This window comes from Schistocerca cancellata, chromosome 2 (genome assembly GCF_023864275.1).
Source record: "Schistocerca cancellata isolate TAMUIC-IGC-003103 chromosome 2, iqSchCanc2.1, whole genome shotgun sequence".
NCBI classification, from domain to species: domain Eukaryota; kingdom Metazoa; phylum Arthropoda; class Insecta; order Orthoptera; family Acrididae; genus Schistocerca; species Schistocerca cancellata.
Window position 1 is genome coordinate 188,143,053 of NC_064627.1, and position 23,895 is coordinate 188,166,947.

At 42.2% G+C, this 23,895-nt stretch overlaps 1 protein-coding gene across 1 annotated transcript in view; it reads right to left on the reverse strand.

Moving 5' to 3' along the window:
- LOC126144361 (transmembrane protein 181) overlaps positions 1–23,895 on the reverse strand; it is a 233,961-nt gene that overhangs the window by 19,633 nt on the left and 190,433 nt on the right. The window lies entirely within an intron of this gene.

Consider the following 23,895-nt stretch of genomic DNA (forward strand, 5'->3'; position numbering starts at 1 on the left):
TCCGTTGACAACACTGATATCTTGAGTAAAACAGACAATGAAGTCAAGTTTCTCTCATTAGCAATGTGTTTGATAATACAGAAACATTATGGTTTAATATCGCATTTTATAAACCATACAATACTCTGAAGTGGGAGCATTAAGGCAGTTATTTCCATGTACTTTCAATGACAATTTTGGCTTCTACAACCAACTCATATGAAGATCATAAAAATTCTAAAGAGCTAATTAAAATGTAATTATTGGAAAAGAAACCTTTCAGACACAACTTACTTCTCAAAAATTAAAGATGAACTTTAGGTTAACTTGATAAAGGACATAACAATAAATCACAGTGTTTGTTCACACCCCTCCCATGGGACACCACCTTTTCAAAGACACTTTCATTGTCAAGCAACAGAGTTTGTGTACTTCAAAGAAGCTGAGGGCTATGCCAGCAGCAGCTTAGCTACCGGCAGGGCCTCCCAAGCCAGACAGGCCTCAGCAGAGGAGCCAGACAAAGTGTGTCCCACATTACTGGATAGGAGAGCTCAAAAGGTGTAGAAAATTCAAAGTTCCTAGAGGAATAAACAATAAAAATATCCAAGTCCTCCAGCACGGACACTGGGTGGGGGGCCGATAAAGCCACAATGTAAAAGTGTCATATTACAGAACCACAATGGGAGCCTTGGAATGTACAGAAATGACTTTGGCAAAGGAAATGGACAACAGATTTGGCAATAGCAATGTGGAATATACAAAAAATGATGAACTACAGAAAAACGAAAGAAACAGTTGAAGATATCGGGAAGTTTAAGTACAATATTGTGTCCCTACTAGAAGTGAGATTGCAAGGGCTTTGACAGATATATATATCTCAGTATTCTTTGCTGTATAGTGGACCAGAAAGAAGAACAAGTCCATTTGGAACAGGATGTATAACAAAAAGAGATTAGGAGAAGTCTTCTGGAACTTGAACCTATAAATGAAAGCCTAAGCAGACCAAGAACAGGAGGGAAATTCAGGACTGCGACAATAATAACAGTATACACACCAATAATGGAAGCAGAAGAAAGAATAAAAGAACAACTTTGAGAAGATCATGAAAGTACATGTAGTAAAGTACAAAACTACAACCTATTGCTAGTTTTGGGAGCCTCTAATGCAGAGGCTAAGTGAAATGAATGCTGAGAGTACCAGGGAAATACACTTTACATGATGAAACTAATGAGAATGGAGCTGTGTTATGCCAGTTTGGTGCTACAAGTAATTTACTCATCAAGAGTACCTGTTTTCCAAAAAATGAATACATCTTGGAATATAGAAGTCAAGTAGAATAGTTAATGAAATAGACTATGTGTTAGTAAAATTACAGTATTCCATGTCAGTAATAGATGTATGTAGCTGCTGGGTTCCAAACTGTGATTCAGACCACTATGTTGCGAAAGAGATGTTATCTGTAATAAATAAAAGCAAATTGTATTACTGAAAAATCAAATGATCCCAAAGATGTAAAAACATACTTAATAAAAATTAAAGATGTCTGACATCTGGTGACGAACCACTGGGAAATCAAGATAGGTGGAGCAGGATCTAGAAAGTGGTGGAAGAGGCAGCGGAATTGGGATAAGGAAAAAGGAAAGAAGTAGATGGTGTGATGATGAATGTAGACTAGCAACAGAACACAAAAATGCAGCAAGATGAAGAATGACATGGAGGGCGACAGGAAGAAATGTGTATAAAGAATTAAGATCTAATGCTCATATGATATGAAAGAAAAAGAAAAAAAGGAATGACCGAAAGCAAAATTTCAAGAGATAGAAGAACTAAAAACAGAAAGAAACATGAAAATTGTATCATCCATTAGAATCAAACAGAGAAAATTTTCAACTAACACAAAATGCATGTAAAAATATAAATGGTAAGATAATTAGAGATGAACAAAAACATTGCAGATATGGGCAAAATATTTTGAAGATACGCTTAGTACCAACTCAAACCTGGTATCAAGAACCCACAAGAACAGGAGGAGAACTGAGAGGCAAGAGAAGAAGAAAGGGAAGAAGTGAAAATACCAACAATGCAAGAGGTGGAGTCGATGAGACATAAATTAAAAAATAACCATGCACCTGGTGAAGATGGGATAGTGTCAGAATTTATAAAGTGTGATGTTCTACCTCTAATACACGTGATACATCCACTAGTGTATAACAAGGGAAAATGAAAGCATCCCTGAGGACTGGAAAACAGGAATATGATGATATGCCCTATACTCAGGGTATAACTAAATTCCCTTAACAAACATTGAGGAGTTGCAGTGGTGACAAAGACAGTTAAGTTGTATGGAAATGTACCATTTTCCTGCTATACATGAAATACCACAGCACATGTCTACCGATCACCTGATTCCCCATGCCCATTACAGGCTTGTTTACCTGCCATTCAACTGAGTTTGTAGATCTGCCCGGAGAGGTTTGTACTTACTGCTGTGCTTTGGTTTTTGTTCATACTGTTCTACAGTACAGTAGTAATCATTCACTACAATACATGATGCAAGCTGTGTGTACATTTCATTTTAGTGTGTTGATGTTGACCATGGTGAACAACACATTTGTGGAATACACTGACATGATCATATTGTACGGTGAAGCTAGGCGCAATGGGAGGGCTACTTGTCAGTTGGAAGAGTTCATTGCCAGACACCTTTGCACTTGCTCTTTGCTAAGGTGCCAGTGAACCTTGGAGACGGGTACACTGACCACCAGCAGGGCTGACTGTGGTGCTCCTAGGCAGTTTGAAGAGGCTGTACTCGATGCAGTGGAAGAGGATGCAATGATGAGTATCAGAAACATACCTGGTAGACTGAATGTTGATTGCCAAACCAACTATTGTGTTCTGCATGAGCAGCAGCTACACCCATACCAACCCCCAGAAGGCATATGCAATGCAGCCACAGGATTTTGCATCATGAGCCCATTTCTGCAGGTAGTTCTTTCATCAATGTGCGGACAAGTCTGGCTTCCGGCAGCAGATCCTTTTTGTGGATGAAGCCAAGTTCACTAGGAAAGGTGTTTCCAAGTCCCATAACTGTCATTTGTGGGCTCATGAAAACATGCATGCTGCAACCCTTTATGAGTTTCAGGAACGATAAGGTCTGAACATTTGGACAGGGCTCTTTGATGGATGTGCGATTGGGCCACACCTTCCTCCACCATACCTCAAGGGTGCCATGTACTTGGAATTCACCAAAGGCTCTTCGAAGATGTGCCTATCCATGAGTGGCAACACATGTGGTTCCAGCATGCTGACGCACCACCTCATTTTCTACGTATGGTCCAAGATCATCTGGATTAACAGTTTGGGCAACATTGGATAGGTTGTGACTATTACCTATGGGGTCACATGAAATCCTTCAGTTATGAGGCCACTGTTAGATCCAATGAAGACCTACTGACATGGGTTATGGCTGTGGGGGATGCTGAAGAACCAGGGACTGATGATTGTGTGTACCGGAACATGGTATGAAGGTACTCTATCTGTGCTGATGTTGGTGTTCATCACATCGACCCCTACTTGTAAGTGGACCCAGACAACAAGCAGGAGTCAAAGAGTATCGTGTGTTGTGGTATTTTACAGGTAGTGGGAAGACTGCACAAGAGTTCCTACTCTAAAGACGGTTGTCTTGGTCTTCACTACATATCCCAAAAGTCTATAAAGGGAATTAAATTACATGCTTTATAAGAAGGGAGAAACGTTAGCATGTGGAAATTATAAAAGCATAGCAAATGGCTCATAAGATGTTTTCTGGAGTGCTGGATGACAGGATAAAAAGTTTGCAGAAGATACCCTCAGAGAACATCAATGTGATTTCTGGAAAAATACAGGCACAGGCGTAATTTTATGAATATGACAAACTTCTGTCAGTTCACAAGGGAATGTAGATGCTGTTGCAGCTGTCCAGCAGATGTCTCTGCACCATATAGGTAATCATTGTTCACAACAACGACAGTCCATGTCACAACAGCAACAGCCTCGTGCTCTGCTACCTTCATGCCATACTGTTTCATTTCACACGAATAGATCATATGTCCCAGGTGCTGAGCAGTGTGTTATGGTAACACTAGTTCCCATTAGATCACCAAGTTAAGCATTGTCGGGCTGGGCTATCACTTGGACGGCTGACAATCCAGTCTGCCAAGTGCTGTTGGCATGCAGGGTGCACTCAGCCCTTGTGAGAGAAACTGAGGAGCTACTTGACTGAGAAGTAGCGATCAGCTCTCGTAACCTTACATACAGCCGGGAGGGTGATGTGTTGACCACATGCCCCTCCATACCTGCTTCCAGTGACATATGTGGGCCGAGGATGAAATGGCAGCCAGTTGGTACCATTGGGCCTTCATGACCTGTTTAGACAGAGTTTAGGTTTTTTAGCTCTGAACAATGATTACACTGATAATCTGTTTGGTTTGGATGCTTTTAAACTGTTCAGGCTGTCCATCCATGATGAAGTGCATTTGATCTCTGAACAAGTTCAATATCAAGAGTTAGATGCTCTCTGTGCCAAATTTTTATCTCTATTTTCTCCAGGAATGGGTTGTGCACAAGAATCAGGCTCATATTATGATGAAACAGTCTGCCCACCCTCGTTTTTTCTGGGCCTGCTCAGTACAAGTAACTTTACAGGACCATGTAAAAGCAAAATGTTATTTGACCTGTTTCTTCCAGTGAATAGTGAAAACCATTGGTGATATTCAAACAAGCTATAGGTAAATTACATCTCTGCAGCGATTTTAAAAAACCTATTAATGCACAGCCGATCATTGATACCTATCCTTTGCCACACTCTGAAGAGCTGTTAGCCAAATTAATTCGGGGCCATTATTTTTCAAAGATTGACTTGGAAGAGGCATATTTACAGCTGCCGCTCAATGAGGAATCTACATGCCTTCTAGTTATCAATAGCCCATTCGGGCTTTATCAATACCAGCATACGCCTTTTGGTGTGGCAAGCACACCATCTATTTTTTAATGCTTTTTAGAGTGACTCACTGCATCTGTCCCAGACAGCATCAACTATATAGATGATGTAGTAGTGTCTGGTGCCTCTACAGAGGAACATTTGCACAACCTTCGTGCTCTGTTTTCCATTTTGCAATCTTCTGTGCAATTTGAATAAGCCAGTTTTTTCAACCATCCATTATTTATTTGGGTTTCAAAGTGACACGTGCTGGAATTAAACCACTATGGCAGCATATTGATGCTATTGTTGCATTGCCATAGCCCATGTCCATCAAGGACTTACAGGCATTTTTAGGCAAAAATGTGTACTATCACAAACTCATACTGGACACTGCTACTGTTGCACAACCACTCCATACAATATCATGTAAAGAGATTCCTTTCCACTGGTTCAAGACTTGTGACTTGTTGAAATCAAAGCTGCAGTTGGCCCCTTGTTAGGTCACTTTTCAGCCAGTTCAGCACCTGGTGTTTGCAATGGATACGTCTCATTTGGTCTTGGTGATGCCCTTGCTCATAAGTATGTGGACAGATCTGGATGCGCTATTGCATATGCCTCTAAATCCTTAAATTCCGTGCAACAGTGTTATTCTCAGATAGAAAAAGAGGCTTTGGCAATCGTTTATGTTCTAAAAAAATTACATGTTTTTCTATATGGGTCTCAGTTTCACCTGACCACAGACCACAAATCACTTTTTAGCCCTTTTACATCCTTGCCATACAAAGCTGCACATTGCTTACAATGGTGGGCTCTTGATACAATGACGAGATACATTTTCTATCTATGGCATAACACGCCAATGTTGATGCCTTATTGTGTTTGCCAACTGTCCAGATTCAGCATCTGATAAAGTAGAATTATTTTGTTTTAATTTAGTTGTGGAAGCTCAATAAGATGTTGATGGTTTTTCTATTACCAGCACTAAAACTGCAGCCATGGTAGCTGTCAATCCTGTTTTACATAAAGTTGTTTCTTCTGTGCAACACCTCCGGGTCATGTTTCTGATCCTTTGAGAAATTATTTTGCATTACAAACTTGTCTTTCTGTTTGGAATGGAGTACTGCTGTTAGCTACGGAGGACATCGCTCCCCAGGTTGTAGTCTTGTTCGCCCTTCAGCATGAGGTTATGCGTTCATTACATGTGGACCACTGGGGTGTGTCATGTACAGAAGTGCTAACATGCAGTCATGTCTTTTGGCCAGGCACTGATGGGGAAATAGCGTGAGTTGTTGCAGTGTGCCACTCATCAGACAGCACACCGTGCTTCTTTGTCTCAGTGGCCATATCCATCTTGTGAATGAATTCATGTAGATTTTGGGGAAACTTTATTGAATTTATACCTGTTTATTGTAACTGATGCTCGTTCTAGGTTTCTGTATGTGATGTGTTATCTGCCTACTTCTGTGGTGGCAACAACCTCAGCTTTGTAAAAAATTTTACAATGAAAGGTCTTCTGCAGACAACGGCACCCAGTTCATATCTCATGAATTTGAATATTTTTGTACAAAATGTAGTGTTTGCCACATCATGGCTCCTCTTTCCACCTTCAATTGAACAGGGAAGCAGAATGAATAGTACAAACATTTAAGACTCAGATGAAAAAATACATTTCAGATACGTCATGAGAAGTACCTCTTGACTGATCCCTCAGTTCTTACAGGTTCCCATCTGTTGGCAATAAAGAGTCTGGCAGAGTTATTGCGCGGTCATCAACCCCAGAATCTGGTACATATGCTTGGGCTGACACCACGCTACCTCTGGCACTAGTGCCACAATGCTGTTTGGGGTCACGGGTTTGGCCACTGGCCGAAACAGACACCAATGGTGACAGAGTACATGTGGTCCACGCCTCTGCTTTATATGCATGGCTGAGAGGAGGGTGTTGCAACACTTTGACCAGCTACAAACTAGCGTGGCTGGTTGTGCTTCGGGCACACCTCCGCTGCCCTCACGTACTCTGTCTGCTTGGCCATCACCTACGTTGCAGCTGGTGCCCTTGCCTTCTCCACCGCTACTCCCAACGCTTCCACAACTGCCTCCTCTGCTGTGGATGCCTCCTTCAGCTGCCGTGGGCCATGGTGGGAGCCCGACTCCTGTGCTGTCGCAGTTGTCCCCTCTGCAACTGCCCCCTACATCACAGATGGTGCCACTTGTTATGCCCCATTTTCCGCAACATCCTTCCTTGGGGTTGGACTTGGACATGGAAATGGAAGCTGTGTCAGTGTCGCCTGTCCTACCATATAGCCCATCACAGGGGGGTGGGCACCAAACCTGTCCACACTCTCGCCACTAACGACCCTACACTCCGGAGGCAGCGTGTCACATGACTTAACAACCTACATCGACCACAGAAGAAGTGGACGTGAGCACTGTGCTCACTTCTTCAAAAAGGAAGAGGAGTGCTGTAACTACCAATTTAGTGTGTGCGCCGCTTCATAGTTCCCATACAAAGTTTTTGCTTGATTCAGCCACTAAAGGCCACCCAGTCTATTAATGTGACAGCAGTTGTGTAGGCAGCCTGCTGGCTGTGCCCTTTGTTGGAACTAATGACACTATAGGCCGGAGTGCAAGGCTTTGTCGGCCATTTGTGTCTACTTGTATTATACCTTGTCTTTGATGTGTGTGTGTAATGATCGAACAGTAAATTAGTGTTATTGGTTTAAAACACAATCTAAACAGGGTAAGGTACTATATTACACCTGTAATGAGAAAAATGAATATGGATATGATTAAGATAAATTTCTTATGACATTTTTATGAGAGTGAAGTGAGTTAAGAGAGGAAGCAATTTGTACATTTGTAAGAAACTGATTTTATGTAAATATTAATGTCATAAATACAAATTTATTTTTTTTTCAAATTTTGTTCCACAAATAGTTTTTTTTAATTAATGAAAAACATTCTATAATACATGACATTACACACAAACACATAAAGATAGTTTTTAAAGCTCACAAAATAAATCATCTGTAATAAAATCCAGAGTATAATCATGCACTGGACTTCGACTAAAATATCTTGAAACTAAAAGTAATTTTTTTGTTTCTGTGTGGCTTTGAAGCTGAGCATGTATTTCACAATGGTTTCCTGTGAACAGAAGTCTTTGAGAAGCTGGATGAAGTACAGAGGATGTATTTCTCATACCACTGTGAGCACTTATCAGTCAGTGACAAACTGTCATCACTTTATCTCTAATGAAGTAGCATCACATTCTTCTTCACTTTCTGAGATGCTAAAATCAATGTCAAACTCAGCATCACTACAGTCATCCTTTTTGAAAGCACTGCCTAAACAACCAAACAGAACAGAAGCAGAAAATGCACGCTTTGTAGTCAAGTATCCAGAGCTGCTCATAGTAAACACTGTATCTAGTGGTAACCACCTCAAACAAAACACGATAGCCAGGCTACAAATGTAGAACCAGATGCTCTCCAGAGGCCAACACTTAACTACCAGCTCTGAAACGGATATAAGTGAGGTTTTACTTTTTCATAGGTCTGGTTTTAAGTTGCCTCAGTATACTAGGGATTTTATGTTACAGTGTTAATTTCATTTTAGTTTTAAGTATCTATTCATAAGTAACCCCCTACTTCCAGTTTAAAACAAGATTTTCATGCAAGGGAGAATAAAAATTTCTTTTCATAAACAAAGATCCCAATAAACTCTTCTTTTCTGTTAAGTTAAAACATACTGTAATGTAGACAGAAAAAAATATGTGCTCACCAGGAGTAAATACATACATTCTAAGAAAAAAATTACAATTCACTATGAAGGTGGTCCATCTCTGGCTTTTGTGCAAGCACTTACTTGGCTTTGCATCGATTGACAGTGTTGTTGGATATCTTCCTGAGGGATATTGTGCCTTACTCTGTCCAATTGGCATGTTAGATTGTAAAAGTCCCAAGCCGGTTGGAGGGTCCTGCCCACAATGCTTCAAATATTCTCATCTGGGGAGAGATTTGGTGATCTTTCTGTCCAAGGTAGGGTTTGGCAAGCATGACGACAAGCAGTAGAAACTCTCGCACTGCGTGGGCTAGCATTATCTTGCTGAAATGTAAGCCCAGGATGGCTTGCCATGAAAGGAAACAAAACAGGATGTAGAATATTGTTAATGTACTACTGTGCTGGAAAGATGCTGTGGATGACAACCAAAGGGAGCCTGCTATGAAAAGAAATGGCACCACTGATCATCACTTCAGGTTGTCAGACCATATGGCGGGTGACAGTCACGTTGATATTCCACAGCTGTCAAGGGCATCCCCAGACACTTCTTCACTGGTTACTGGAGCTCAGTTCAAAGCAAGATTCATCACTGAATACAATTCTACTCCAGTCAATGAGATTTCAGGCCAACGACGTGTCTAGAGACACCTTGGACAGCGGTGGGATACCAACCTGAGTGTCACCAGCCATACGGCCTTACAATCAGAAGTGATGGTACGGGGTGCCATTTCATTTTGTAGCATGACCCCTTTGGTTGTCACCCGCAGCACTCTTACAACACAGCAGTACATCAATGGTATTCTATGCCTCATTTTGTTACCCTTCATGGTAAGCCATCCTGGACTTACATTTCAGCAAGATAATGCCCTCCCACACACTGCGAGAGCTTCTACTGCTCATCCTCATGCATGCCAAATCCTACCTTGGCCAGCAAGGTTGCTGGTTCTCCCCAACTGAGAATGTCTGGAGCATCATGGGCAAGGCCCTCCAACCATCTCAGGATTTTTACAATCTGATGCACCAACTGCACAGAGTTTGGCACAATATCCCCCAGGAGGACAACGCTATCAGCAAACGCCAAGCTAAATAACTGCTTGTATAAGTGCCAGAGGTGGACCAACACATTTCTGACACTTTTTCTCTTGAATAAATCATCCAAATTTTCTGAAATTTTCATCAATTGTTCATCTGCACATGTACGTCACATTTCCAATTCCTGTCCCATTCAGATAATGCCTTCATGGTGTGTCTTATTTTTGTATTAGAGTGTAAAAACCATATCGAAATCTGCAAGTTTTCAGAGATAAGGCTCCTCCTCCTGGCAGGAGGGCTGAAGTGAAAGAAGGGGTGAAGAAAAGGACTTACAAGGTTTAGACAATAAGAAAAGTTATGGAAAAGTCACCCAGAACCTTGGGTCAGGGGAGACTTACTGGATGGGATGAGAATGAAATACTAACTGTTGGTGCCTAAACTGGATGAGACTTGAAATCGTGGGAACTAGAAGGTGGAAGATAGGGTAATAATCAAGACAAAGGTTACTAAAAATACATCATGCAAGAGTCAATATGAGTGGAAAGCAAAGTGAGTTTTATATGGTAGACAGTGAGGTGGGTAGGGAAAAGTAGACAGGTTGGAAAATAAAACATACAGAAAAGTAAAATGGAGCGAAGAAGAAGAACAGTTACACAAAAGAAATGCTGAGACCACAGAAATTAATGTAAATTTAGGACAGGTGGGTAATGAGAAATAAGCACATGTTGTAACACCAGTTTCCACCAGCAGAGTTCTGAGAGACTGGTATCAGGAGGGAGAATCCAGATAGCACATGTGGTGAAACAGGCACCATGGTCACAACTGTCATGTTGTAGAGGTGCTGAGCAACAGAATTTTGTGTGTCACCAGTATAGACCATCTATCTATGCCCATTCATCCTAACTGATAACTTGGTGGGCATAATCCATATCACTTCAGGCAGAGGGGCTACCTTCATAGTCTCGGATGTTATTGAATTTAGCATATGTTAAAATTCAGGAGTAAGTAAGAAACACGTATTTTTCTGTTTCCTCCAAAAAAATTCCTGCCTTAAGATACAGGCCTCCAAAGATGACACTGCAAACACCATTTTGAAGATGCAGATTTCGCAAAAATTTTTAAAATCTGTATCTCTGTAACAGTTCTAGATATTTTGTTAGAGTTTTATTTTTACTTGAAAGATAATTGCTTTATGATTACAATGGAATCCTCTGTCTGGACGTATCTGTCAAAGTTCTTTTACTGTTGCCTTTTGATTTTTTTTATAATTTACAGAAAAATTTTTTTTTCATAAATGCCAATCCAGTAAAGTTAGATTTTTTCTGTTGATTAGTATCATATAATACTATATTCTCTGCAAAGGAGAGCTTCCACTTTTAAGTTGGACAGGTTTTATTTTAAAAAATCATTTTTTTAACTTTCGAGGGTAATGTGTGTCTTCAATGAAGTTGTTTCTTACTAATTTCTTTGTTACATTATTTATTTTTACTGTCTTTGTTGCAGTTATTTCTTATCACTTTCTATGTTGCAGTTATTTCTTTTCACTTCCTTTGTTGCAGTTATATCTTTTCACTTTCATTGTTGCAGATATTTCTTACATTTTGTTGTAGTTTTGTGTCTGTTTCTTTGTCATGGTTGTTCATTGCAGGTTTCTGTATTGTAGTTGCTCAGTGCTAATTTGTTTACTGAAGTGACTTCCAAGAAATCTGAGACCATCCAGTGAGTTCTGTGCTTTCATGACAAATTTGCCTGTTGACACAGCTGCAGTGTGTTTTGTGAAAAGGACTGTTTGAAATGTCTTCTGACTGGGGCCACAGGAGAGTGAAGTGTTATTTGCATATCCATGAAAGAGCGATATATAAGACAAACAAAAAAACAGACTTTGTTCAGCTTGGGAGCACGTGTTCTCATTTGAAGACTCTGTTTCAAAGTGAAGATGTTTCCAGTGACAACTTTTTGTGTTCTAAATGTTTTGACAGAATAACAACAATGATAGTATCTGAACAATGTGAAGCCTCCCACGGTGCAGATGATGCAGATTTTGCATCAGTAGAGGAAGAATTAAATACCCTGAATCAGTCAACTACAGAAGTAGGTGTTAGTCCTGTTAAGAAACCAGGATCAGTGAAGTCGAGTCATAAGCTCTAAGCATCAAGAAAGCACAGAGAAATTACTAAAGCTATGGATGAATACACTACAGTAAAACTGACCACACTCTTCAAAGTAGAAATTCCATCTTCAAGAGAAAATTAACCAAAGCATTCTTGTACCTCTTGCCAGGAATTTTTCACAAATATCAATTCAGCTGTTGAATATTGTGCACCCTACAGTGAAAAGGTGCAAGTTTTAACTATTATTCGAGAGACATTTTTAAAGAAAACAATTTCGAACCACATCCCATCAGTATCAAAGTACATGGTATACAAATCAAGAAATGTGAGGTCTGTGGTGTCACTGCCAGACACCACACTTGCTAGGTGGTAGCCTTTAAATCGGCCGCGGTCCGTTAGTATACGTCGGACCCGCGTGTCGCCACTGTCAGTGATTGCAGACCGAGCGCCGTCACACGGCAGGTCTAGAGACACTTCCTAGCACTCGCCCCAGTTGTACAGCCGACTTTGCTAGCGATGGTTCACTGACAAATTACGCTCTCATTTGCCGAGACGATAGTTAGCATAGCCTTCAGCTACGTCATTTGCTACAACCTAGCAAGGTGCCATTATCATTTGCTATTTATCTTGTGATGCATGTACCGTCAGACCGATGTTCACCAATTATGGATTAAAGTTAAGTATTCCAGAAGTTACGACCTTTATTACTAAACTCAACTCCTATAACTGTTCCAGACCTCACGCCAGCCTGCGTGAGCTTAAATGCGTGCCTTTTGGCTTCCTCCTAGTGGCTTGGTAGTCTTGCCAAGTCACAACAGTTTGGTGACGAGAATTTTGCATTCGTATTGATTTACTTGTGTCATGGCTTCGCTACAATCTCCAGATGTACACTCGCATTCGGGAGGACGACGGTTCAATCCCGTCTCCGGCCATCCTGATTTAGGTTTTCCGTGATTTCCCTAAATCGCTTCAGGCAAATGCCGGGATGGTTCCTCTGAAAGGGCACGACCGATTTCCTTCCCCATCCTTCCCTCACCCGAGCTGGCGCTCCGTCTCTCATGACCTCGTTGTCGACGGGACGTTAAACACTAATCTCCTCCTCCAGATGTACTGTCCGAATTTTATCGCTTGCAGAATCAGCAGACGCAGGCCTTATTGGATGACCTTGGACAGCTCGTCCAGGGTCAACGTGCACTGCAAAATGATGCGGCAGCCGCCGCTCCACTGCTACCGCAGACACAACACGCAGTTGCACCACCTTTTCGTCCTTTTGATGTGGCACTGGAAAGCTGGACGGAGTGGTCACGCCAATTTGGATTCCATCTCGCCACCTACAGAATTCAAGGTAATGAGCAGCAGCCTTTTTTGTTAGCATCCGTAGGCGTCCAGACGTACCGTGTTATACTGAAATTATTTCCCCGACGCGACGTAGCAACTCTGTCCTACGAAGAAATTTTGTCTGCATTAGATGCATATTTCAAAGAATCAGTCAATGTAGTTGCGAAAAGGTATACGTTCTTTCGTACAAAACGTACGGCAGGTCAGACTAATAGGGAGCGGGTTGCAACCTTGCAGGGCCTTACTAGGGATTGTGCTTTTGAGTGTCAATGTGGACTCCCTTATTCAGATACTATGGTGCGTGATGCAATTGCACAGAACGTTTCTGATGTTCGTATACGGGAACAGATTTTGAAACTAGTCAATCCCACCCTTCAACAAGTGATGGACATATTGGATCAGCAGGACACACTTGACTTTGCTCAGGAGTCATTTAAAACTTCACCACCTGTGTGTCACGTTAACCGGCCCGCCGGGCGAGCTGCACAGAACAGTAAACAGTCCTCGCGCCCGGCCGTGCCAAAGCCGCCTGGCTCTCAGCCACGTGTCCCGCGCCGGCATGCAAATGCAGTGAAATCATGCCTGCAGTGTGCTACTCGACATTCGCGTGAGAATTGCCCGTCACGCCAAGCTATTTGCTTTTTCTGTAATAAAAAAGGACATGTTCAGAGTTTTTGCCAGAAAAAGCTTAGGTCGGACACTCACAACCATTCCAGGCCCTTTGCTTCGCGCCGGAATCGAACCAAGAATACTCGGGCTCGTGAACCTTCGACCATGGAAATTCATGTAGTTCATTCCACTCCGCCCAGTGCCACTCTCTCTAACAGTGACTGTTTTCGTCCCACAAAAAGTGTGCGTCGACATCGGCGGAAATCCCGTCAAGTCGCAAGTGATTTTGTACCAGTGTCAGTTCACATTGCACAAGACAGTTGCTCTTGTCGTCAGCAGGACAATAAACTTTTTGTTGATTTGGACATCAACAGCAAAGTGATACCGTTCCAGCTCAATACTGGAGCTGCAGTTTCACTACTCAATCACGACACGTACAAACAGCTGGGCACACCTCCGTTGCGTGCCGCAAATGTTCAGCTAACTAGTTATTCCAGACAAGTGATCCCTGTGTTAGGGCAGTGCAGTCTTCTTGCAACATACAAGGGACAAACAAAACTTGTGTCATTTTACGTCCTTTGTTCTTCTTCTGCAGTGAACTTGTTTGGTTTAGATTTATTTCAGTTGTTTAACTTGTCTATAGTCAATCAGGTCCTCTCAGTGAACCAGACTGTGCCTTCAGACAGTGTTTCTCGTCTCTGTGAAGATTTGCAGACATTTTTGCACCGGGCCTCGGTTGCGCTAAGAAATATAAAGCACATTTGGAACTGAAAGTAAACGCGCAACCAAAATTTTTCAGAGCGCGCAATGTTCCCCACGCATTGCGTGATGAGGTCGCAAGAACATTACACGATTTGGAATCACAAGGTGTAATTGAACGTGTGCAGGCTTCTCTCTGGGCTTCACCCTTAGTAATTTTGCAAAAACCTTCCGGAAAATTGAGACTTTGTGTGGACTTCAAGGCAACAGTGAATCCACAACTAGTGACTGCAACTTTTCCTTTACCCCGCCCGGAAGATCTTTTTGACAAACTGTGCCCGGGTAAATATTTTTCGAAACTGGACCTAGCAGATGCGTACTTGCAAATACCGGTGGACGAAGAATCCCAGCGTGTCTTGGTGGTTAACACGCATCTTGGATTGTACCGATTCAAACGACTGCCATTCGGGTGTGCATCCGCCCCTGCATTGTTTCAGCAATATCTACAAACTGTTTGTGCGTCGGTCCCTACTGCAGCAAACTATCTGGACAATATTGTGATCTCCGGAAAGACGGAAGAAGAACATTTAGCCAATCTCAGAACATTATTTCAGGTCTTGCGCCAAAATGGTCTTCACTTGCGGAAGGACAAATTTGTGTTTTTTGCTCGTGATTTGCCATATCTGGGACATGTACTCAATGCCCAAGGCATACATCCCAGTCCAGAGCATCTCTGTGCCATACAAGACTAGCCTTCGCCGCAGAATTTGAAGCAGCTACAGAGTATGCTGGGAAAAATAAATTACTGTCATCACTATGTGCACCACGCCTCTTCCATTTCAGCTCCGCTTCATCGCTTATGCCTTAAAGGTGTTCCGTTCGTCTGGACGACGGAATGCGAACGCGCCTTTCACCAGTAGAAATCGGCGTTGCTTTCCAATACTTGCCTTACGCCATTCGATCCCCAGAAACCCCTTTTGTTGATGGTGGATGCATCGGATTTTGGGATCAGTGCTGTGCTTGCGCACAAAGATGGATTGCACGATCGCCCTATTGCCTTTGCGTCCAAATTGCTCTCATCTGCGCAAAGAAATTATTCACAGATCGAGAAAGAAGCATTGGCTCTCATATTTGGTGTTAGCAAGTTTCATGATTTCTTGTATGGTCGTCACTTTACCATCATCACCGACCACAAACCTTTGACATCACTTTTTCATCCGACCAAGCCCGTACCTCCACGTACAGCGCAGAAATTCATTCGCTGGTCTATTTTCCTCTCGCAGTACCGCTACGATATCTTGTATCGGTCCACTGCTAAGCACGGAAACGCCGACGCGTTGTCTCGTTTGCCTGTTGCTGAGGATAGAGCATTGGATTCCTCCGAACTTGCTTGCATATTCATTGATTCGGAAACCGATGACGTGGTTGAATCGTTTCCGATTGATTTTTGTCGTGTAGCTACAGTCACAGCTGCCGACCCTGTCCTTGCTACCGTTCTGCGTTTTGTTGCTACGCAATGGCCCTTGTCAAAGTCACGGATCGGGGATCCGTTGGTTCGCCGTTTTTTTGCTCACAAGGGGAGACTTTTTGTATGACGTGGTGTTTTGCTGTTGCGTTCTGATAATGATCAGTCCAGGGTCGTGGTCCCACGTTCGTTACAGTCCTCTTGTCTTACAGCTTTTCCACCAAGGACATTGGGGTATAGTGAGAACGAAACAACTTGCTCGACAGCACTGTACTTGGTTCGGAATCGATGCAGCGATTACGAATATGTGCTCTTCTTGCATGGCGTGTGCCGAACAACAATCCGCACCACTGCGAAAATTCTTTGCATGGCCAAAAGCCACTTCCCCTTGGCAACGCTTACACATCAATTTTTCTGGTCCATTCTGGAATGCTCGATGGTTGGTTGTGGTAGATCAGGGTGTATACGGCCTGGGACATCCGGGAGATCCGGGAAAAACCCGGGAATTTTTTCATCCGGGACAAATCCAGGAAAAACCCGGGAATTTTTTAGAATTCCGGGATTTTTCATTGTTTTAGATTTCAGTTAGTTTTGTAGGTTTGACGTGTAAGATCAGATACGCTGACAAAGAACTTTAGTCCACTACTGCTGAATAATACTGCAGGAATGAAACAAATCAGAGAATAACACCAAAATAAAAGTTTAGTTGGATAGAAAATGGGTAATTTACACAATGCACAGACCAGTTTGCCGACACCGAAAAGTGTCAAAGGCTTTAGATCGAAGATTATGCAGTACGTCCGTAACAACTAACATGCATTCGATGTGCGTGACGTCACAATTGTTTAAATTTCTAACAGATCACCAGAAAATATTACGAATAGTGGCTTGAGATGCGTTACTTTCAAAGTAAATTTCCATGCAAGATGATTTATGTTACGTGTGAGAATGTGCAGTGAATTTCTTAAATCACAGGGCATTATAACTCTCATTCAAAACGTAACACTTTGAGGATCAGCCATTTGAAAACTGTTGGGCCCAGAAGATAAGTCATTTATGCCACTATTTAAAATTTTACCGGCACATTTGTATTTGATATGACTTAACATGTAACACACGCTAAAAAAAGACTGAGCTTCAGGTTAGTTTTCATATTTAACGTTGTTCTTTCATAGATAAAAAATTATGCAATCGATGCCAAAAAGTGTAATTGACCTTCAAAAAAATGTGCATAATGTGTTACTGAGCAATGTCACAAGTCTCTTCATGCCAGAACACTTCGACTTTTCTACGCAACTGATAATCATTTTGGCACGATTTTAATTGCCAAATTAGAGCCTGTTAGTAGGCCTATGGACTTCCTATCATTGTAGGACTAATAACAGTGGATGCCAATAGACGATGCAATTCTCGTTTGTACATACACATCTGCTTACGAGTTAACCGGTGTAGAAACGCACGTAGCTGAGTTGAGAGAGCTCGGCGTAACTTCGTAACGTAGGTGCCACGGCCTGTCTTTCTCGTAGGCCTCGTGCTCTGAATAACTGCCGTCATTCGCTAGCGAGGTCACGTGACATGAGCTATGACTGGCTGACAAAAATGTATCGCTCAACGCAATCTCTATTTTAGAGTTTCGGAAGCTACCGTGCTGTAATTTGTGGAATTTGTGTAAATACTTTCGCAATATGAAAATAGTTGTTTCGCATCAAACAACTTTCCAAACGCATTGTTCTTCCAGGATTTCGTTTCCTAAAGTGGTGGGACGTCCTCCGCCGGTGTAAGACCTTTACGATTCAAAGGACTGATACGTTTTATAGATCTGAGGGAAAGTATACTGTTACTTAACCCGGATGTATTTTCACCTGCTTTATACGCAATTTCATCCGGGAGAAATTGTGTTTTTAACTGGGAAATCCGGGAAAAATCCAGGAATTTTTTTTTCTTGTCCACATAGACACCCTGCAGATTCATTCAGTAATTTTCCTTTTGTTGTCCGGATGTCTTCCACGACGTCATCAGCCACCATCCAAGCATTATCCGCTATCTTTTGCATTGAAGGTCTTCCACAGACTATTGTTTCCGACAATGGCCCACAATTCGTGTCCACAGAATTTCAGTCATTCTGCAAGGCCAATGGTATTCAACATCTGAGGTCCGCACCGTTTTCGCCACAGTCAAACGGTGCCGCTGAACATTTGGTCAGGACTTTCAAGTCACAGATGTTGAAGTTGCGAGAGTCGCATTCTCGGGAGGATGCGTTATTGCTCTTTTTGTCCTCGTATCGCTCTCAGCCCCGAGATGGTCGCTCGCCAGCTGAGTTGCTCCACGGTCGCCCTCATCGCACCTTGATGTCTTTGCTACATTCGCCGCATCAGGTTCCTGTGCAGCGGCAGACACCTGCTTTTGCCCCAGGTGACGTTGTATACTATCGCAACTATCGAGGTTCACGGTGTTGGCTCTCAGAGCGCATTCTTCGCTGCCTCGGCTGCGCGATGTATCTGGTTTTGGGGGCCTCTGGTGAGGTGCGTTGGCATCTCAATCAGCTGCGCCTCTGTCGTCGCACGGGATCTGCCGCTCCCCGTCTGATTTCAGTGACGGTGCCGTCCGGTCAGCACCCTGGGGACCCATCTACTGGCTCGCCTCAGCCCCGGGTGTTACCGACGATGCCTTCCATTTTGCCCCATGGCGACGCGCCGCCGCCGCCTGTTCTCCCGCCGGCAACGCCCGCAGTGGACGCGTCGCTGCAACCGCGTCGCTGCATGTACCGTCAGACCGATGTTCACCAATTATGGATTAAAGTTAAGTATTCCAGAAGTTACGACCTTTATTACTAAACTCAACTCCTATAACTGTTCCAGACCTCACGCCAGCCTGCGTGAGCTTAAACGCGTGCCTTTCGGCTTCCTCCTAGTGCCTTGGTAGTCTTGCCAAGTAACAACAAGGTCTGTAAAAGGAGTCTTTGGCAGACAAGATCCCTACTATGGTCATCCTGTAGAAGCAGCTCAAGTTCAAATAGTGCAGTAATTTTATCTGGAAGATAAATGGGACTGTTCTCACCACAATGCCAAGAAAAAAGATACTGTAATAGTTGAAGGTCAAAAAGTTGTGAAAGTGAAGAGGTACATGATTCGCAGCATTAAAGAAACTTTTGCAATTTATAAGAGCAGCTATACAACTTCACATATTGAAAGATCAAAATTGTAGTTACACACCCACCTAGAGATGTCTGTTTGGAGGTGTACTGTGTGAATTTTGAACTTTGTGTGGTAACTTTGAAGAACTTACTGGAGCATGTGACATATGACACCTTGTTTGGGAATCTGAAGTCATTAGTAGTCTGTGACGTAAAGCGAGAGACTTGTTTGTTTCAAGAATGTGATGACTGCCCTTAAGTCTGCAGAAATTACATATGTGACATGCGAGGAAAATAAACTAATTAAGAAAACTGTTGCCTTTGACAGTTTCATTGATCAACTTGGTAAATGGCCAGTGAAAGCAGTAACACACCAGCATCTGAAGAAATTGCAACAACACATTGCAGAAGTGAAAAGGTGTGTACAGGCTGAAGAACTATGTTTAGTGCCTGGTTTCAATTTTTATGGGGGTGACATATTTTCAAAACAAGACCATAAGTGTTGCAATTATAAGTGATGACACAGGACATAACTCAGTACATGCTTTGCTAGCAATGCGCAAAATTCTTCAACTGGAAACAAGGGCAGAGAAGATCATCATTATTTCTGATGGTGCTCCTAGTCAGTTTAAAAATTGTTACCAGCTGTTTGAATTGAGTAAGTCACTTGTGCCAACTGACGGGATATACAGTGCTACTGGTCACAAAAAGGGGCCTTGTGATGGTGTAGGAGGCCTGCTGAAGCACCATGCTACAAAACATAATCTTTCCAGACCAAATACAGCTGTGATTCAGGATTTTACGAGAGTTGTGAAATCTTACACATCCACATTCTCCATTCTTTTGTCCAAAGAGGAAATTGAAGAATTCCATGAGCAGAAAAAAGAAGAATGGTCCAAACAAACTACTCCTGTGAAAGGAACTCAGAACACACATTTTTGGACTCAAAGTGATGGGCAAACTCATACTGCACACACTTTACAGAGGAAGAAGAAGAAATTTCATTCATTCGGCCAACAGATCAGAAACAGCAGGATACTACTCAGATTCACAACCTGAGAAGCGATATGTTTGTGGCATGTGTGTATGACTGTGACTCGTGGGTTGCAGAGGTTATGGACACCAGTTATGAGTTAAACAAAATTGTAGTGAGCTTTATGCTATCACATGGACCAGCTGCTGGATATAGGTTTTGAGCTGAAGGACAGCAACAATGCCATCAGTGCTCACTTCCTGTTCACAATGTTTTGAAGATTGTAAGTGGTCCAGTTCCTATTGGTTCAACGGGAAGGCATTACCCTATATCATAGGAAGATACTGAAGCAATGGAACACATTTTTAGTTGACTGACTAGCTAATTTCAGTACAAAACAAAGTGCACAGAAGTTGTATAAATCAAAACCTTGGATCTTACACATACATTTTGGAACCATTTAAAATGCTTGAAAAATGAGTGCCTTACTCATCTTTCAAAACTAAAATTATGTTAAATAAAGCTAGGTTTTGATTTTTATGAGCCTGTTATGTGATAATGTGGTAATAAAACAGGTTTTATGTATGGCACAAATTTCAATTGTTCATAAAACCTGTTCAACCTAAAAGTGGGAGCTCTCCTTTTCAGGGAATGTAGAACTATATGGTACTAATCAACAGAAAAAAATCAAAATTTTATGGATTGACATTTAAAAAAAAAAAGAATTTTTCCATAAATTATAAAAAGAGTTCAGAACGCTATAGTAAAAGAACTTTGACAGGTAAATTCAAATGGATGATTTCTTTGTAATCATTGAGCAATTATCTTTCCAATTAAAAAAAAAACAACAAAATATCTAGAACTGTTCCAGAGATAAAGCATTTTAAATTTTTTTTCAAAAATTCACATGTGCAAAATGGTATGCACAGTGTCATATTTGGAAGGCTGTATCTCAGAGTAGAATTTTTTTTAAGAAAACAAAAAAATATGTGTTCCTTACTTAGTCCTACATTGTAACATACGCTAAATTCAATAATGTCCGAGGCTATGAAGGTATTATTTGTTTCTAGTCTGCCTGAATTGATAAGGACTATGCTGGTGGTAGTCATGCCAATGTAGACGGTCAAACACTATTTACAGTATAATATAGTTTGTACATGATGTGTCATTCCATAGATGGCTCTCCCTTTGATAGTTTGTTTTGCCAGTTACAGGGCTGTTGTAGGTGGGGCAGGAAGGTGCCGTTGGGTAAGTCTTACAGAGGGGATGGTCACAGGAATAGTAGTCAAACAGTAGGAAAATAAGTGCAAGAAGGAGCATAGAGTTTCACCAGAATACTGCAAGGATTGGGGGGATGAAAAGCTATTCTAGATGTGATGGACAGAATGTCAAGACAGATTGGACCTCATTTCAGGGCCTGAGTTTCTCCTTTCAGAATACATATAATGATCGATGTAGCTGATTAATATATTCAGAACCAGGATAGTACAAGAGGTGTACTTCTAAGTTGTTTTTTTGAGGGATTAGCAGTACCAGGGTTGGATGGGATGGCCTGAGAAATCTGCTTTTGAGCTAGGCTGGTTAGATAACTATTTACAATGAAGGCTGAAGTAAGAGTGGTGATGTATCACTGTAAAGAGTCTGCATCTGAACAAATATGTTTGCCTTGAATGCCAAAGCTGTATGGGAAGGAATGCTTGACACGAAAAGGATGGAACCTGTCAGAACGGAAGTACAGTTATTTGTATGTGATTCAATGTGAACAGCAGTGTGTAGCTGACCCTCGATGAAGATGAGGTCAACATCAAGGAAAATGGTGCAAGATTCAGAATAGGACCCCATGAAGTTTAATTGGAAGAATGTATTTAGAGATTCCAAAAAATTCAACATGTTAGCCTCATCATCAGACCATATGTCGCAGATGTCACAACATGTCTAAACCAAATCAGAGGCTGAAGGCTTACAGATCTCAGGAAAAAAATGTGTGTATGGCACTGTTGGCAAGGTATCTCCTTCTGGGTAGTTCAACTGCCTGTTGCAAGTCTTTTTTATTTGATGCCACATTAGCTACTTGTATGTTGATGATGATGAAATGATGATGATGACATACATACCCAGTCCTGAGTGGAGAAAATCCCTGACCCAGCAGGGAATTGTATGTGGAGCACCATGATCGAGAGTCAGCAGTGCTAACCACAAGACCAAGAGCTGCTGACACATCCCACAAAAGACCCCTACAAGCGAACCACGAACAGGTTGTATAAGAAGGAACCATCCTAGTTTCCAAGGCAATACCCCTGGTCTGTTCACGTGACTGCACTTCAAAGGTAAAGTAGTATAAAGCTGATTAATGTGAGCAAGAAGGATGTCACCGGTTTGCAATCGGGTGAGTGCTGGTAGAGGTAATGTCCAGCAGCTGACCATGTACCTGGGGAATGCTGATGTAGAGGGAGAAGATGATGATGTTTGGTTTGTGGGGCGCTCAACTGCTCGGTCATCAGCACCCATACAAAGTCCCAATTTTTACACAGTCCAATCTACCCACCATCAATTATTATGATGATGGGGAAGAAATGATGATGCCAAAACAAACACCCAGTCCCCAGGCAGAGAAAATCCCTAAACCGGCTGGGAATCGAACCCGGGACCCCGTGATCCAGAGGCAGCAACGCTAGCCACTAGACCATAAGCTGTGGACTAGAGGGAGGTGGTATTGAACAAGGAGTGTGGGATGGGAGTTGGATGGACACATACTTGAGACGATCTAGGAAATGGTTGGTGACTTTAATATTAGAGAGGAGCCTTTGCAGATGCTGATCGACCAAGGCAGAGGTATGTTTAATACGCGCCTTGAAGATAGCAACTATGGGATGGCAGGGTGATTGGGTTTGTGGATCTCAGGAAGAAGGTAAAAGGTGGAAGTATGTGGTTTGGGTGTGTAAGAAGTTCTGTTGATTGAGATGTTATTCCTTGTGAGGGGCCTGAGGTTTTAAGGAGGGACTGTGGGTCAGACTGTACCACAACAATGCAATTTGGATTGCTGAGGCTCTATGTAGAATGTCAGAAAGCTAGCGTAGACCCTCGCTTGCATACTCCTATCAGTCAAGTAACACAGTGGTAGATCCCTTGTCTGTTGTGAGGATAATGATGGAGGCAACTGTTTTTAGGGAACAAAACACCTGGAATTCTACAGCAGACAGCTTAGAGACCTGAAAAAGAATGGTGAAGCAATGCTGAATGTTTGGAATCCTTGGAAAGGTTGTAAGGAATGATTCTGAGATAGTGGTGGTGGATCAAATTGGGAAAGTGGTCTGAACTGTTCAAGGCAGCGTTCAACATCAGTTTTGCTGTTGGAAATGTTTTGAGACTGGGTTGTAAAGTGGTACTTTGAGTTGACATTATGAGTGAGGATGGTAGGTTCTTAAACAAAGCAGCATGATTAAATGCAGATTTAAGTCTGAAAGTGAGACCCTTGGATAAAAGAGATAATTCAGGAGGGGAGAGAGCCTTAGGTGAGATGCTGAAAACACTGTACTGTTGTGGATGGTTCTTGGGACCCTGAGCTGCCATTCTTGGGGAGACAGTTCTGAAAAGGTGTGGGGGGGGGGGGGGGTGGCATGTTAAGAAGGTTGTCAAAGCCCTCCAAGTTTGTTTTTCATTAAAAATTATGTAATTTTGCCAGTCTTCACTTTGATGTGCATAAATAGTGTAGCCATAGTAGTTACTTTCAATATCCTTTTAGAGTCCACAAGTTAAATACATATAAACCATCTGATCTATCACTCCTCTGTCATATTCAGTTCTAAGAGACGC